The sequence below is a fragment of the Polyodon spathula genome, chromosome 7, assembly GCF_017654505.1.
Source record: "Polyodon spathula isolate WHYD16114869_AA chromosome 7, ASM1765450v1, whole genome shotgun sequence".
Taxonomy (NCBI): Eukaryota; Metazoa; Chordata; class Actinopteri; order Acipenseriformes; family Polyodontidae; genus Polyodon; species Polyodon spathula.
This window is the reverse complement of record NC_054540.1, coordinates 34,669,749-34,685,966: the sequence shown is the minus strand read 5'-3', so window position 1 is coordinate 34,685,966 and position 16,218 is coordinate 34,669,749. Positions and strand designations below refer to the sequence as shown.

Below are 16,218 nucleotides of genomic sequence, written 5' to 3'. Positions count from 1 at the left end.
ATAGCCTCTGTACAGCAGTACAAATTTCAACACCCCAGATGAGAGGAAAACTCGCTTCCAATCGGCTTTTAAAACACTCAGTGCAGATGTTAATTGGGATTAACTGGTACTCACTTCTAAAGGTTTTGGAGAAGGGCAGCTTTTCTTGTTTACTGATTAATGAGAAGGCATCAGACCCAACAGTATTTTGTGGGGGGTTTGAGAGGAGGTGCTTGGTTGGCAGGTGCTTCCGGGATTAATACATGATTAATGGCGATTGTTTCAAAACAGGTTTCTATTGAAGGCTGTGGACTGGTCACCAACCCATCCAGAACAGTTTAAACACCGTGCAGACCAGGCTGCTAACGAGGACCCTTCATCTTGTTTTAAAGTATACTCTTAAATCAAGGCAATATAACTGGCAGATTGGACTGCTTATTGATTTTTCTAACTACATTTTTTTTTTACTGATGAAAAAATAACAATAATCATGGATTCATATTTTAAGCAGTTTATTTAAAAGCGTTCTCAAGACACTTTGCAAAAAGAAAATTCAGACTGTACAGGGCCCTACACAGTAAAAAGATTATCCAACCACAATCTAAACAACTTGGGCTTTAAGCAAAGCACATTCTACTCTTCACGTCGTTCAGAATGCGCTGCTCGCTTCTCGATGTCTGTTATTAAGCCAACATGTGCCACTTTGCCTTCAACTGTATAACTGCAAACCACCAGTGAACTCCAGGGAGTCACTCAGTAACAGGGAATCAGCCGGGCTGCATTTTCACAGTGTCAGTGTGGATAGGGATCCCTCTCTTGGATCCTGCAGGCTTCATCCTGAAACCTGACCAAGGGCAGAAGAGCTCGGATCAGATTTAATTAACGGACGAAGAAGACTTATCTTATTCAATTGAGAAGGCGTACATTGCTGTGGGAGGATTCATTAACAGTGTAACTCGATGTATCAGGGTTTCAGGTTAACCAGCGTTGAACTAATTACAGACCAGCATTTGTAATCAGAAGCTCAGGGAAGGTTTGTAATGCCATATTAGATAAAAATCTAACATATTATTGGTGAGGAGAGAAAGACAAATCTCTACGGCACCACATGGGTTACCTTTTGCTAAGGAATCTGATTAAAATAGCAGCGCTAATTGTTACAACACTCCCCTTAGCGAAGCTGGATCGATGCCACAGATACATGTAACAGGGACACAAACAACAGAACTCCAGTCGTTACCGCCTCACTAATTTGAATATTATGTATTATTAATATATTATAAGAGCTAATTATTTTTTCACTTTAACAATGACTTTTCTTTTTCATTAAGTATTAATAATAATAATAATAATAATAATAATAATAATAATAATAATAATAATAATAGTCAGACTCATCGCACTACAGCAGAAAAGCAGACACCTGCAGGCCCAGCCTTTTTTCCTCCAGAAGCTGGTAGCTCGCTGACATCTGCTCTCGAGTTTCTGGATGTAAAAAAGGAAACTGGCTTGGTTGTGGGATCGGTGAATGCCGACTGAACCTTCAGTTCTTCTGCTATTGTGAGGATTACTGCAATGAAGGAATGTAATTGGGCCCTCTAAATTGAGGAGAATATCAGGGGTAAAATAATTTAATAAGAAAAAATCTCTGCACGCTGTTTGAGTCAGGGAATGCTTGCTGTTGAAGCTGATGCTCATCTTGCAACATACATGCTCGGTGGGCGGCTGCAGTGCTACAGTGCCAGGGTGAAATGGGGGAGTCTTATTGCTTGCTGCCATCTGCTCAATATTTGATACTAATTTTGTTAGTGTAATAATAATAATAATAATGACATGTTCAGCAAGCTAGTTCACATTTCAGAAATGTATTTTTTGTGCTTATTCAAAATCTTTTGCCTGATACAGAGGGCCATAACTATTAAACACTCAACTGAATAAAAAAATAAAAATAAATAAAAAGAAATTTCAATTCAATGACAAATGTTCTAACTCGAGGTTTTCAATCTCTTGAAGATGAGCAGTACAGTATATTGATCTGTTTAGATTACCTGTCTGTGCGCCAATGTCAAGTGAAGTACCGTTAAACTGACAGCTTCCCTCCAGTGTACAGTATAATACAGGCATACGATTCAAGGAGATTTAAACTGCTGATGACTATTTCAAGTGGTTTTCACTCCCAGTAATAAGGAAGCTTTCTCTCATCAGTTCAGTCAGCTTGCTAGCCCTGTTTAGATAACCCTGCTTCAATGAAGCTACCTTCATTAGCATTTCTATTCAACGAGAAAGGGGGGGGGGGGGTACAGCCCCATTATGCAACCTGCACACTGGCAAGGAATGTTAACATGCTGCCCTTCTTTTGTGGAAATTCATGTCAAATTCATGTTTCTAAGAGGAATCTGTTAATGACGGTGAAGCGCTACGAACTATCAAAGGCTAAATTGGAAGAGAGAATAAAGTGTAAAACAGCAGCCTTGAATGTGGATTTCTAGGTAAATTTCAAAATATCACTGTCCTGGTCACAAAAGCAAAGTTTGTGGGGAATAATAGCCATTTTCTATACTTTTGAGGCATAAGCAATTAGGAAATAACACTTACTACCCAGGAACCAAAAAAAAAAAAAAAAAAAAAAAAAAAATTTGTTACACGGTGGTATCAATTGATGGCAGACATAGCCCTTCTGCTGGACAGTGAAACAAGCAGGCACACAAACAATGCCACGTCCAATCACAGTCGGCTCCCATTGAGAAGGCAGATATGCAGAAAGTCTGCTGTACACCTTGTCAGACACCCAGCATGCAGAACGGGGGTGGAAAACAGAGCAGAAGCTCTATACTGTAGATGTTCTTGAGCTATAAGAGCTTGAAGATGGGATTCATAAGCAGTGACATGGAGAGGCGGCACGCTTCAAAAGTAGGGTCCCCACAGACCAGGCTGCCTGTAGGGAATGTAGACTGCTTGAAGAGACTCCTGATTTATTTTCTGTTCAATACTTATTCTGTGTATGAGCTATTGATACAACCGGGTGAAAATTAAGAAATACATCGGTGTGGTGAATTCCAGCTTCATATTCGTAAACGTTTACCACAGTAAATTTGCCCATTCATTTTGCAGTTTCCCCATGCTTTTCACATGGTTACCATAGTTTGCCATGTTTTACCATACCTCTCTGTGCTTTACAAACCTTACCTAGGCTTTATCATACTTTCACTATAGATGCTTGATTACTGTGTGTATAAGGGTGTGTGAATGAGTACATATGTTTTATATTGCATATGTATGATTTGGCTAGTGGTCATATTTTGTTATACACACACACAAGTCTTTCGTGACACTGCTGTTGGCAAATCTGATCTCATTCTAACTGCTAACAGATATTTGTTAGCAGTTAAAATGAACAGTTCTGTTTGTTTTATAAGGAGTAGGCAATGATTTTTTTTATAAAGGCTAATTTATTAGCATGTCCTATTTCAGCAAGTACAGTCGGCGCCACTTAATCGGGACACCGATAATCAGGATTTCTACTTAAATAGGACAGAACTCTGGGAGTTCCCATTTAAGTGAATGGAGATCACTTTTCAGAGCAAGAGCAAGGTTTACGTATCGAACTACGCTATGTGATTTGCGTAAACCACTGTTTTTTTGCCTCGCCTGTCATTTGCGGGTTGTCATCATGGCTGTTGAGTTTCAATTTCTTGGGCTGCTGCTAACAGAACTCTCTTGACTCATGTTTTATGACTCCAATTAGAAACAACCTTGATTACAAATGTTTCTTGGGAATACGTGGCAATTATCTGCCCATTATAAATGAAATCTTTTTTTATACAGTTCATTCAACAGGCATGGTCGCAGATTAGGAAATAAGCAATCACGTTACTGTTTAGGAATAAAAAAAAAAAAAAAAAAAAAAACAAATCGACTCGTATTTTAAAAGACGCATTTAACATGTATTCATAATGCAAATTAATTATTTTTCTTTTCATTTCACTTGTGCAAGTTGTAAATTCTGAATTGTAAGTGTGACTAAAATCCTCTCAAATGTATCTCGTTTATTTGGGACAGCCGTTTATTCAGTATATTTTTACATCTCCCGAGGCCTCTCGATAAAGCAGCGCCCACTGTACTGTAGGGGTCAACAAAGGTTAAACAAATATTGTAAGCACACTTGAGAACACTGTGGCTCGGCACAGCTGCAAAGTAACCAGTTGTGGGAGGATGTTTTCCAACTCAACCAGGAACAAGGAACTGATAAAGTGGGGTACATTTGACCTTGTGTAGAGGTATGATGTGTGTCTGGAACAGCATTGTAACATATACCAAGAAATAAATAGTGCTTGGGTATTGTTAGGAAATACAGAGTGGAAGCAGAGTTCAGCTAGGCAAGATATATAAGACAAGCACACTTGAGAGTGCAAGCAGAACAAGCTTCCTGAAACTTCTCCTGGTGACAGACCATCTCTGTACCCGAGCTATCTCCCAGAACATCAGGTAACCGATCAGCGTCTGACTTCTGTTATAACTATGTGCCATAGTTATAACGACAAATGTTTAAGCAACTTTTGAATATTGGAATCAATAAATGGAAACTTACTAACGTAGCATTTGGAGTTACAGTAGATATTTATACATGATTTGTACAAGCTTGAAAATAGGGTATGTCCGGTACATTTTGCAACCGTGCTACCAGAAAGTTCAATAGGAAACTTTCTATTGGTATAGCCCAAGATAAGATCAAACGGAGCCATTGTTATGAGAGATGATGGCCTAGGCGGGTGTAATGCTGTTCAGATACTTTAGGGTTAACTGTTGCCCTTACCTGTTGTAATCACTGTCTGATAGTGACTGAAAAGTATTCTGTTAAATATATATCATCAGAATTCAATTATGATCCTCTTCACAAACAATAAAAGTAATGACAGAATACAACAGAAGAGGCTTTGAAAGGTCAGGCACTGCTTTTACAAAGGCATCTAGCAACATCTTCTAATTTGATGAGTCATTTGCCTCCGGCCTACTCTTTCAGTAGCTGTGGACAAAGTTTTTTTAATTGTTTTATGCATCACCAGCAGCTAAAGCACATTGAGAAAAGTTTACCGCAAAGATAAACCATTTCCAACTTACATGGAACAGAACCTAAGGCTGTTGCTAACAACCTTGTCACAATGTTTTTTAAAGCTGGTTAGAAGCAGGGGTGCGCTGAAGTATTTGGTCAGCACGTATTAAATTCAGCCATTCATTAACTGAGTACCAATCGATGGCCATTGACTTCAGCATTGAAGGTTTTAAAAGTTTAAATCAGAATAAAAATATTCCTCTAATCTGGGGCGCTGACATTTTTAATGCCATATTGCGTAAGTTATTTGCCATTGACTGGCACTCAATTGTAAAGGTGAGGGAAGGACAACCTTTCTTGTTTTGAAAACACCACAAGTAATGGATTTATTTCACAGCTGCCGATAAAGCCTTCTTAAAGGCAACTCTGAGTACGAATATCAGCACACCCCTAGTCATAAGGTGATATATTCATGACTCCCATTTGCACCATAATGCCATTACTCTAGCACTTGCATTCTCGTTAGTCGAAACACAAATTGCACGGTTTCTTACCTATGTTACAGCGTTCAAAAGTATTCAGATTTTAGGGTTAAATATGTGTGATTTATTTTTAAAAAATCTAAAACTGAACCAGATTTTTAAACTGAAGCAATAATAAAACATGAAAAAAAAGGAGAAACTAACTGTATATAATGGGTCTATAACGTTTATTTAATACTGGGCGCCAAACAGAATTGGATGCAAAAGCTAGCATCATCTGAAGTTATAAAAGAAATCCCCTTAAAAGGCCTCGGCTCTTTCTGCACAGCAACCCTCTATAGAAGCACAGGAAAGATGACTACACTCAGAACTGCACACCAGTACAGGCATGGGAATAAGACTTCCATTGCATAGCAGTTTGATCCATTCCTGGTTTCATTTGGAGTTTAATACACCTGCTGCTCTGTGCTGCCCCCACCTGGCCCTCTCTGGCCCTTTCACTATCTGTCTCTAAGGAATGCTTTACTTTTGCAATTATTATTGCTGCCTATTATTTCGATACTACATGATAGCTTTGGCAATGGAGCTGGCAATATCACTAGCAAGTTATATATTTCAAGTCCTCTTAGGCACTCTCAAGGGGCTTTGTATCTCATTTTCTAACATTGACAAGTTTTTTTTTTCTCCTTTAAAAAAAAAATAGGAGTTAAAAGAATGGAGGAAACGCTTTGAAAATATGCCCCAAGGTGTTTCTGCATTGCTGTCAACGTGGTACAGTAAGAGCCTGATTCCTGAGTGCAATAACCATCAGGCTCTGCCCCAGTGCTGCGAGGGGCTTGTTTCAGTCACACAGTATATCCAAGGAGGCTCTAGACTCTCAATCAATAGACCCTCTTTAGGAGGGTCTGTAGTTTCGGCTTCCGCACTCGGGTCCAAGACACGGTTACAGGGAGTCCAAGCAAATTCCACCGATACTGTGGGGAAACTGGGAAGAAATCACTTAATATGAAGTGTATAGGGTTAAGTTCTTCATTACAGTAACTGTAGCAGCATCGCTTACCCATCTATGACATTAAGTAAACGACACACACAGTACAAGGACGTGTCTGCGCTTTTCTCAGCTTTGTCAAAGTATGAAATTAAAACTGTATTGTCAGCTACTTGTGTGAGATTCGATTCCTTGCTCTGGAAAAACAAAGCATTTCTTCAAAACCGCATCTTATTAGCATGGGCAAAGTACAGTGAACTGCGACATTAGCAAGCCCATGGTCAATAAGACCTCTGCATAGCAACGATTCAAGCATAAGGATACAGAACTGTAGACAAGCAGACCTGGGTTCAATTACCATTACAGCACAATTCTTTATAATGTTATTTTGTTCAATTAGTTACAATGATGCTGCAGTAATTATAATTACAATTATACAAAAAAAGTAACAAAAACAACTACCCGCATGAACACGTTTACTCTATTTATTATAAATAACCAGGCAATAAATCTCAGGTATCAATATAGACACATACTATATAAAGGTTCCAGTACAATTTCAATTGCATTGTAATTGCAATTAATTACGAGTTGCACAATTACCATAGCATAACCCCAAGTCTCACCTTTTTCATGCACTCTTTATTACCTGTAGCCCCCGTTTCTCTCTGCACAGTTTTCAATACATAAGCATGAATCTCAAACAGAACATTAACACACCAACAGTGCTGGGCAGAAGAAAAAACATCCCTTCCATACCTACTACCCACCGTTAGAAACCGGAGTCTGGTTACAGCAAACCAACAGCCTAATTCATATTATCTATGCAAGACTTTTGCAACAAGGCCAACATTCTCAGCATGCTGCTACTATAAAATCTTCACTTTACAAAACTCTTCTGAACAGTGGCTGTCATCTGATTCTTTCAAATGCCAAATGGCATCTTATAACTGGCACTTCAATCAACCTGTTTCCCGGAATGACCAAACAGTTACAAGAGACATGTATTCTCATGCCTTCGGTTGTGACAGGCGAGCTAATTTGACAAGCTCACCACACGCCAGCACACTATCATAAAGCTCTGCCTCACACACGCAAAGCAGCAATAATTAATCAGTCGCTGAAATGGTACCCATTAATCTTTTTGCAGTCCTTTGCACCAAGCCAGCTTTCTTCCTGCTCCTAGTTCCAAATAAAATCTTCTTACAAGCTAGGAGCTCTCTCCGTGACTCATATATAAAATTATCAGCAGGACCACTTAGCCAGCCCAACACACACACAATTAAAGGGGAAGTTTTGTTTTGTTTTATTATATATATATATATATATTATATATAGATAATATATGATATATATATATATATATATATATATATATATATATATATATATATATATATAATATATATAAAAAAATGAATTAAAAAAACTGGTCTCTCTTACAGTACCAGCATATTGAAGTTAGGATTTTTGTCTAGGGTCTTTTTTTGCTTGTTTGTTTGTTTTTTTGTATATGACGAAACCTTTAAAAAAAAAATAATAATAATAATTATATTGCAATTTCAGTCACTTAGACTGTGTAATATCACTCTGTACAGTATGTACAATATGCTAGAAACAGGTTTGACTGTAGAAGGAATGCAGCAAATGTTTTAGGAGAACTAGAACAGAGTTGCGTCCTATCCTGCAGAGACAGAACAGAGCTCAAAAGGAGGCATCTTTATATACTGCAGCAGGTGGAACTTGCATCATTGTGTTTGTGAATTTCAACTTTCTGTCCCTCCTCCCAGTTTCTGTTGATTAGGATGATCGGGGAGGACTGCCAGCCGGGTTTCCTGTTCCATTTGATCCACTGAAATCACCAGCGGATCGTGCTCTCCATTAAGATCATGCTCTCTCTCAAGCACGAGAACCTCCAAAAGCTTAGGCTGATTAAATAACGTAAATGAGCTATAGGGAGGCTAGGGAGTGCCACAATGTACACACAAAGCTTGAGGGATCGCTGGCTGTGTAGGATACAGTACATGTATAAATGACTAAACCCCCACCCCCAACATATACATGATTGAATGCCCTGTCACAGTAATACTGCAGGGTTGAAACACAATACTGTAATGACTGCCAGCCACATCCTATGAGCTGACAATTAGAAACACTGTACAGTACATGCCGTGATAGAAAAACATGATCAGGCAATGCACTGCCTTTAAACCAACATGTGCAATACTGCATCAAAGGTAAATCTAAAAATCTACCCTATGTACTATGTAAAAATATTGTGGCATACAAAAAGTGAGGGCAGCCTCCAAATATGCACTCATTGTACCCAGTGGCAGAATGACTAGGCGAATCCCACTTCAGTGGGTTTACAGCAAGGCTGTTTAGGTGAAAAGGGAACATTAAAATCAGCATGAGGGGCACCAGTGGGTAAATATTCTTGCATCAGAAAGCGGATGTACTGTACCGTCACAGAGCCACCAAAGAAACAAGCTTTTAGTTTGTATGGATTTCCATATGCATCAGCCCTTAACCATATTCTCCACTTCAATTGAAAAATGTGACTGAAGTTACAGGTTTGATGTTATGATTGAATACAGACTACCCGGGTGATTCATCAGGTTTTTGTACAAAATCTCTTCACTGCAAAGATTTAGATACAAAGAGTCCTGAACGACCTGGAACACACACAGGAATGAAGCTATGTGTACAAGTCAACTAATCTGGTTCACACAGTGTTCTTAAGGGTCTACGATGTGGAGTCCCTGGCGCATATTTAGAGTGGAAACAAGTTCATCTTGTGAGACTCGTCTTCGAGTATGTGATTGAGACAGAACACTCATGAGCCGTGCCAGTAACTGTGCCCAATCGGCACCAAGGCTGCCTGAGAGACCCACACCATCTTTAACTACCACACCCATTAACATAGTATTTCACAGCAACGCTGCACTCAAATGTTAAGGAATCACATCTATTCCACGCATTTGTATATGCTTCATAATACATAATACAAGACTAATAGGGATCAGTATATGTGTCATTCATTAATGGTCTTAGTACATTTTTCTGGATCAAATAATAATAAATTACAATAATTACACTTTCAAGTTATCATAACAATAGAGAAACTTAAAACAGGTAGATGCCAGTTAAAAACGCTCCATAAAATGACAAAGTAGCCTGTCCTGAAATGAGGGCAATGGCACTGAATGGGTTAAATACCATACATACATAAAACAGGTACTCGTGGCAATACCAAGTAAACACATTGAGTTCATGCTGTACCTTTGATCCAATAACATGCAGATGTGTTCGTTTTGCACCAGCACTGCAAAATTGAACAAGGGACACGATACAGGATAGTGATTCAAAATCACAACAACAAAAAGTCACCATGTTCCTGATGGCGATTCAAGTTTCGATTTTCTGATCTAAGTTAAGTCTGTGTTTTACCTTTGGACCACTAATTTCAGTCCCTGTACATGTGCCTTGCCAAGTCAGAGGAAAAAGCTGTGGTTGTTAAAATGCAAAAACAAATGATGCATTACACCAAGCAACCTGTTTAAGAGCTAAAAAATGTGGAAACGTTTTGTAGTCTGTTTAAACTGTAGTCTTTGTTCATCGTGTGGTTCTTTTAGCCTAAAAGGTTGGCCAGCCTTTTTGTTATGATCTTATACTGTATGATTCTAGGTACAGCTTAGGGTAAGCAGAAGCGTGTTTGTTTAGAAGCAATGAATTAATAGTAAATATTAAAACAGACATGCTATGCTGGTCTGACACGATAAAAACAAACACATTTCCTTTATTGAGTATTCGATTTTGAGGGTTCCCCCCCCACCTCTCTCTAGTGCTAGACAAACCGATTATTTAGATGAAGCTCTCCACAGGTGAGGGTCACTGGTGCCGATCGGGTTCATTTACCATTCAGTGTGAAACAAGCGAAGAAACAGCTGCTTGGGTTTGTGTGGATTGCTGTTCTCCACAGTCTAAAAAAAGCAGCAATCATCACAAATCCAAGCAGCTGTTTCTTCGCTGGTTTCACACTGAATGGTAAATTAGCCTGATCAACACCAGTGACTCTCACCTGACTGTCAGCATCTGATTTCAGTGGAGCGCTCGATCTGTATAATGGAATAATGGGTATATGCAGCCCGCCCCAGCTCTGTGGAGAGCCTGGAATATTGAGGTGCATTGTTACACAGATCAGCCCTCTTTGGGAATTTGGAATATTGTGTGGACACACTTGTTTCTGAATAATTAGTTGCATTTAAAAAAAAAATAATAATAATAATCTTTAATTCACATTGCAAAATAAATACATCAATTTAATAAAACATCCAACCACATTGTATATCATATATTTCATATTAAAGGAGCTTGGACCCTAGCACAGTTTACTGAACCCTTTTTAATACCGTTACAGCAGCACTGAGCCTAAACAGGGAGTTGACTTCAGCAGGAGTTCACCAGTAACCTGACAAAAGAACACTAGAACACAGAAGTGTTGATGCCTGTTTTACTGTGGAGCTTAAATACAGTTCTTGGCATTGTGTTGTTTGTTGAATATACAGTACAGTACAAAGCACATAATAAAATAATTAAAAACACGATAATTAGAACATAACTGCCTTATTTTCCTGAGTGATATTAAGTGGAGTGAAAATCATTGCATTGATTGTTAAATTTGAGTGATATTAACCAGGGTGTCCCAGTAACCTTAGTGATATTATCAGGAGCTTTTCCCCATTGACCCGGAGGGCAAATGATGTTGCAGCTGCTGATCGTAAAAAGCAGCTGCCATTGTTTACCAAGGGGTCATGAGTGATGGTATAAAAAGGGGGCGAGGCAATGTATCTTTTCCTTCGTTTGTGGTTATTAATAAGTGACTTGGAAGGACCTGTATTTGTGTGGTGAATAATCATGTTTGTTTCGTTCTGTCTATTGTTGTTTGTAATCGCTACAGGGCCAGCATGTTCCAGAGCTGTCACCAGCGACCAGCACAAACCTGGGACAGAACTTCACTTGTACCACTGTAAACTGTGTTGTACCACAATTACTGATTCATGCACTAAACAGACTTGTGTACGTGTTTTGTGTTTACTATGGGGATACAATAACGGGACTATTTCGGGACCAGCACAGGGATTATAAATGTAAGTTATATATGCCACTGTATTACTTACCAGTATTATTATTATTTACTGTTTGTTTCACTGTCAGGCACTGGATAAATAAAATAATAAAAATAAAAATAAAAATAAAAATAACCAAACCCTTTTCACCTGGATTACAATTGTCTGTCTGTTCTCTAATCACCTGCACCTGCACACTGTTAACCACTTTGTCACAGGCATGCAGTGGACAGTTTTGATAAAAGGATCAAAATAGATAACTCTTGGTTAAACTGAACCCTTTGATTCACACATGATATAAAAGTAATCTGCTAGTTTACTGTTGTGTAGTATTGCCAGGATAATTCTCATAGATCAAGAACTCTGGAGACATTAAACAGCTTTGCAGTGACCTCCAGGGTATGAAACCTTCACTCCCAATCAGGTATTACTGAAATGGCCTGGTACGTGACCCCTGGTAAATCTGATCTGAATGAACTGAGCAAGATTTAAGTCATACCTGAGTCTGGAGGTTTAATGAGTTGTTTGTGCAACTATAAAGAGTTTACTAAAACTCCTTATATGCCCCCTTAGTTTTGCCCTTGATTGTTACTGGAGTTTAACGGTGTCGCACAAAGCAGTTTAACACATTTAAGGGTCAATGCCATAGTTAAGGGAAATGTATCCTTAAGTATTCTGATGAACCGTTTAAGGTAAAAGGGACATATGTCAGACGAATAAAATGATGCTAACCTTCTTATTTTTGACGGGTTTAACATTTACCGACAGATTTGGTCCTCCAAATTGTCAGTTTCCTCATTATACTTGAGTCACTCTCAAATGCATTCTAAGAAGAAACTGTGTGTGTCTGTGCCAGCAGGGAATAACACATCTATGGCCAAAAGTTTTGCTTCACCCTATAGAATGAACTAATTTTAAATCCTGCTGAATAATGTTACATTAACATATTGAATTACATACCGCTTTGTAGTCCATATACTTAATGAAAAGCTGACACAAACTGAAAAATGTGACATTTTGAAATTAACATGAAATACTGTACTATCATTATCATGGCTTCCTGTAGACTTTGGCGATATCATTTTGTAGTTTCTTTGATTACATGATGTTAAATAAAATATGTAAATTGTGTTAATATAGTTTTTTTTTTTTTTTATTTTTAAAATTAGGTCTCAATCCTAAAATTCTAGATGATGCAAAACATGTGCCCACAGCTGTATATTGCATGTGAGAGGGCTTGGAATCCCAATGGACTTCACGAACTAGCTCCAGTATATGTGGGGGTATTCCCATGATCATCACAGATAGGTGGTTGGTGGGTCATGTTTAGAAGTATGCAACTGTAGGGAGCTCCAGCCTATTTCTTATATCAGGTTGAGTTATATGTGGGGCTTCTGTTTTGGGGTTTCATTCTTGATGACGTGATGTCCCTTTAAACATATTTTGGCCACCTTCCACACTTTAATCCATAAATCTCAATCAATTAAACAATCCCCAGTTGACTTTGCACAGCCACACAAACACCAATTTCTCAGTGTGCAGGGCCTCATTTACGACCAAGAGGAGACCATTTAGCCTAACAGCCGACTGATCTCAAAACTTGTTTGGGTTTAATTTAAAAGCCACTGACAAAAAAAAAAAATAAACACGTTAAAGGGAATTCCTCGAAAAATCATCAGCTTTCATGCCACAATAATATCTGTCTGGAGCTGTATACTCTTGGCATTCTTGTATAGACTTGCATGATTGAATAAAGCCAGTCCATGCTCCGTGAAGCCTTGGACTTGCTGGAATTCCAGCTCACAGAATAAATACCAAAAAAGGAGTCCAACACAGCAGAGATGAATTTGAAAATAATTTGAAATGTATTAGAGATAATATGGAGTTAGACAATACAAAAATATAAAAACCCACAATAAAGTGCACAAATTGTACTCAGAATACTGACACAACTCTCCTGCAAGGTCTGCTCACGATGGCCCTCTTACTAAAACGCAAAGCACCTAGAGAATTAAAACAGAAAACACATATAAATATTACATTCAATACAGAGGTGGATTTACATTTCTCTTCCCTATTTGTGATAGTGAATGGCTCCAAGTGGTTCTGGCTTGTGTTGTCATGCTGTAGACGTGCATGCCATGAGGAAGGCAGTTCACTGCAGGGGCTTACAGCAGGGCTGGAGAATGTTCGCACCCACGCTACATAAAGCATGATGTCGTTTCTTACCCTGCCAGCCAAGTGCTTGCAAACAACACGCGAGTACAGTACTGCAGTAACACAGCGTTGGTGGCAATACAAGTCTTTTCTATTTTGTTGTAGGGTTTAAACAGAATTGATATTTAATTTGAACTTGGTGATGCTTTTAAATTAATGTCTTTAGGTTCTGCAGAATTCTTTCTATTTCAAAGGAATTGCCTGCTTTTAGCAGGCCAATTATCATCATGTATGTTTTGCCTCATCTCAATTTAAAACTTTTAAACCTCAACATCAATAGATTAAGAATTGCAACAAGAGGAATTTTTTTAAACCCTACCTGAAGACGTTACACACTATTGTTATGCTTTTGTGTTTATAATGTGGATCTGCATTGGCCACATGAAACTCCCGTCTACAGATTAAAATGCAACAATTTGTTCTTAATTGAAAAACACGTCAGCGATTATACACACAGCGCAACCTAATTATGTGATTTAAAAGTTTAACCAGCTTTCAACTGAAATGTGTTGTTTAAGGAAAATTTGGAACCGCTGGATTCGTCCCATCTCTAAAATGGACATAAACCGTGTGTACAGTACACTTAACTTACACACTCAAAAACACAATTCTACTAAATTTCTCATCCTTTACCTTTACTATATTAATAGAAAGAAAAAATACATAGTAAAACAAAATACAGCTGTACTATACATACAACTATGGCTCGCACAGCTTGTTTTTTTTTTTTTTTTTTTTTTTTTAAAGCACCCAAACAAAAAACTCCAGAAAAAACAACTATCCTTAAAAACTGGATATCTTTGGCAAGTCATATTTTTAAAAACTTATTTTTTCCCCTTCAACTGAACAAATTGAATTAAGTTGATATAAAATAAAATGTGGATTATACAGAAATTCCTAAATATATTTACAAAATATAGCGATACAAGATACAGCTTTTGGTATATTAATAGTGGAACACCATTTGTTTGCCCATCTTTTGGTTAATTAATAACAACCGTCTTTCGTTGCGTGCGACGTCAGTAGCACGGCTCGGCTCTGCAGTGAAAAAACAACCCAGGCTCCCCTTAACAGCACCATGAGGGCTCGGTATGGACCTGGCGAGGCTTGGTTGTACAGTGGAAAAGAGGCAAAAGATATCCTCTTTACAACCCACAATAATGCTCACACATTAGAAGCACTACCCTGGGGTATGAGATTTGTCCTCTAAATCACTGCAGGTCTCACTTACCTGTCAGGAGCAGTTAACCAGGGAACGATTAATCAAATCACCCCCAATAAACATACAATATGCATAATGATTTCTTTATTTTACCCTTATACATGCACACTGAGACTTTTTAACAGATAGCAATTAAACAATGCACATACTATTTACATTGGAAAGCTGGTGTCCTGTTTTAAGGGGAGGGGGCTCCGAATGTCTCCTCACTGTTGCTGTGACCTGCATACCAACTGAGGGGGCTGAAGATCAGGGGGTGTCCTCCAATCTCAGCACTATCAAGCCAACTGAATTGTATTCACTGAGGGACCCTAAGCTTTGAATGTTGGCAGGAAAGAGTTCTGCATGACCAGCTGGCACCCGGCTTTGTGGCACACTGATGAACAAAGCCCAGCCCAGCATCCTAGCCTGTGGATCTCAAAGGGTAGTGTCCCACTGCTTCCAGGCGACTGGGATTTGAACCTGTATATTGTCTTATTGACGCCACACTCCACACAGCAGGGTCTCTACTAGTGGAGCCACTTAGAGACCCCAGAATACTTTAATTAAACAGGGTATCAGAGTGGTATCCTGGAAAAGCTTGACAAGCCACAATTTAACTTCAAGATAACCTAACCTATAGAGCAGTACCATCTAAATAAAATTGTATTCAACATTTTCCAGAAAATAGTTTTTGATGGGAGAGACAGATGGGATGTAAATTAATACTACTGCAGTACAATCAGGAAAAGGAGTGGTGTGCATCAAATGAGAACACTATAGGGGCTCCCAAGTGGCGCACCAGTAAAAGGTACTCCGCCCGGAGTGCTGGATGTGCCCTATATCATGGAGATCGCTGGTTCGAATCCAAGATATGCCACTACCAACATGGGAAAGGAGTTTCCAGGGGGTGCCGCACAATTGGCCAAGCACTGCCCGGGAGGGGTAGGAGTTAGGTTGACGGGAGTCCTTGGCTCTCCACACCCCAGTGACCACTGTAGCTGGCCAGGGACCTGCAGGCAGGTCTGTATGCAGTTCAGAACCATATGGTCCTCCAATGCTTCAAGTTCTGGATATGGCTGCACAGCGGGCTTGCAGAGAGAAACAAAGCAGACGGTTGATGGCACTCATTTTGGAGGATACGAATGCTCGTCCTCATCTCACAAGTCAGT

General features: G+C 38.9%; 1 protein-coding gene across 2 annotated transcripts in view; it reads right to left on the bottom strand.

The window, feature by feature from the left end:
• The window catches only part of LOC121318578 (synapsin-3-like), a 250,791-nt gene that overhangs the window by 225,068 nt on the left and 9,505 nt on the right, over positions 1-16,218 (bottom strand). The window contains exon 1 of one of the 2 annotated variants that reach the window (XM_041255407.1): positions 7,632-7,702. The exons of the other annotated variant lie outside the window; for it this stretch is intronic. The gene's annotated coding sequence lies outside the window, so the exon portion shown is untranslated. Of the gene's footprint in view, positions 1-7,631; positions 7,703-16,218 lie in introns of those variants that run through there. 2 annotated transcript variants of the gene reach the window in all.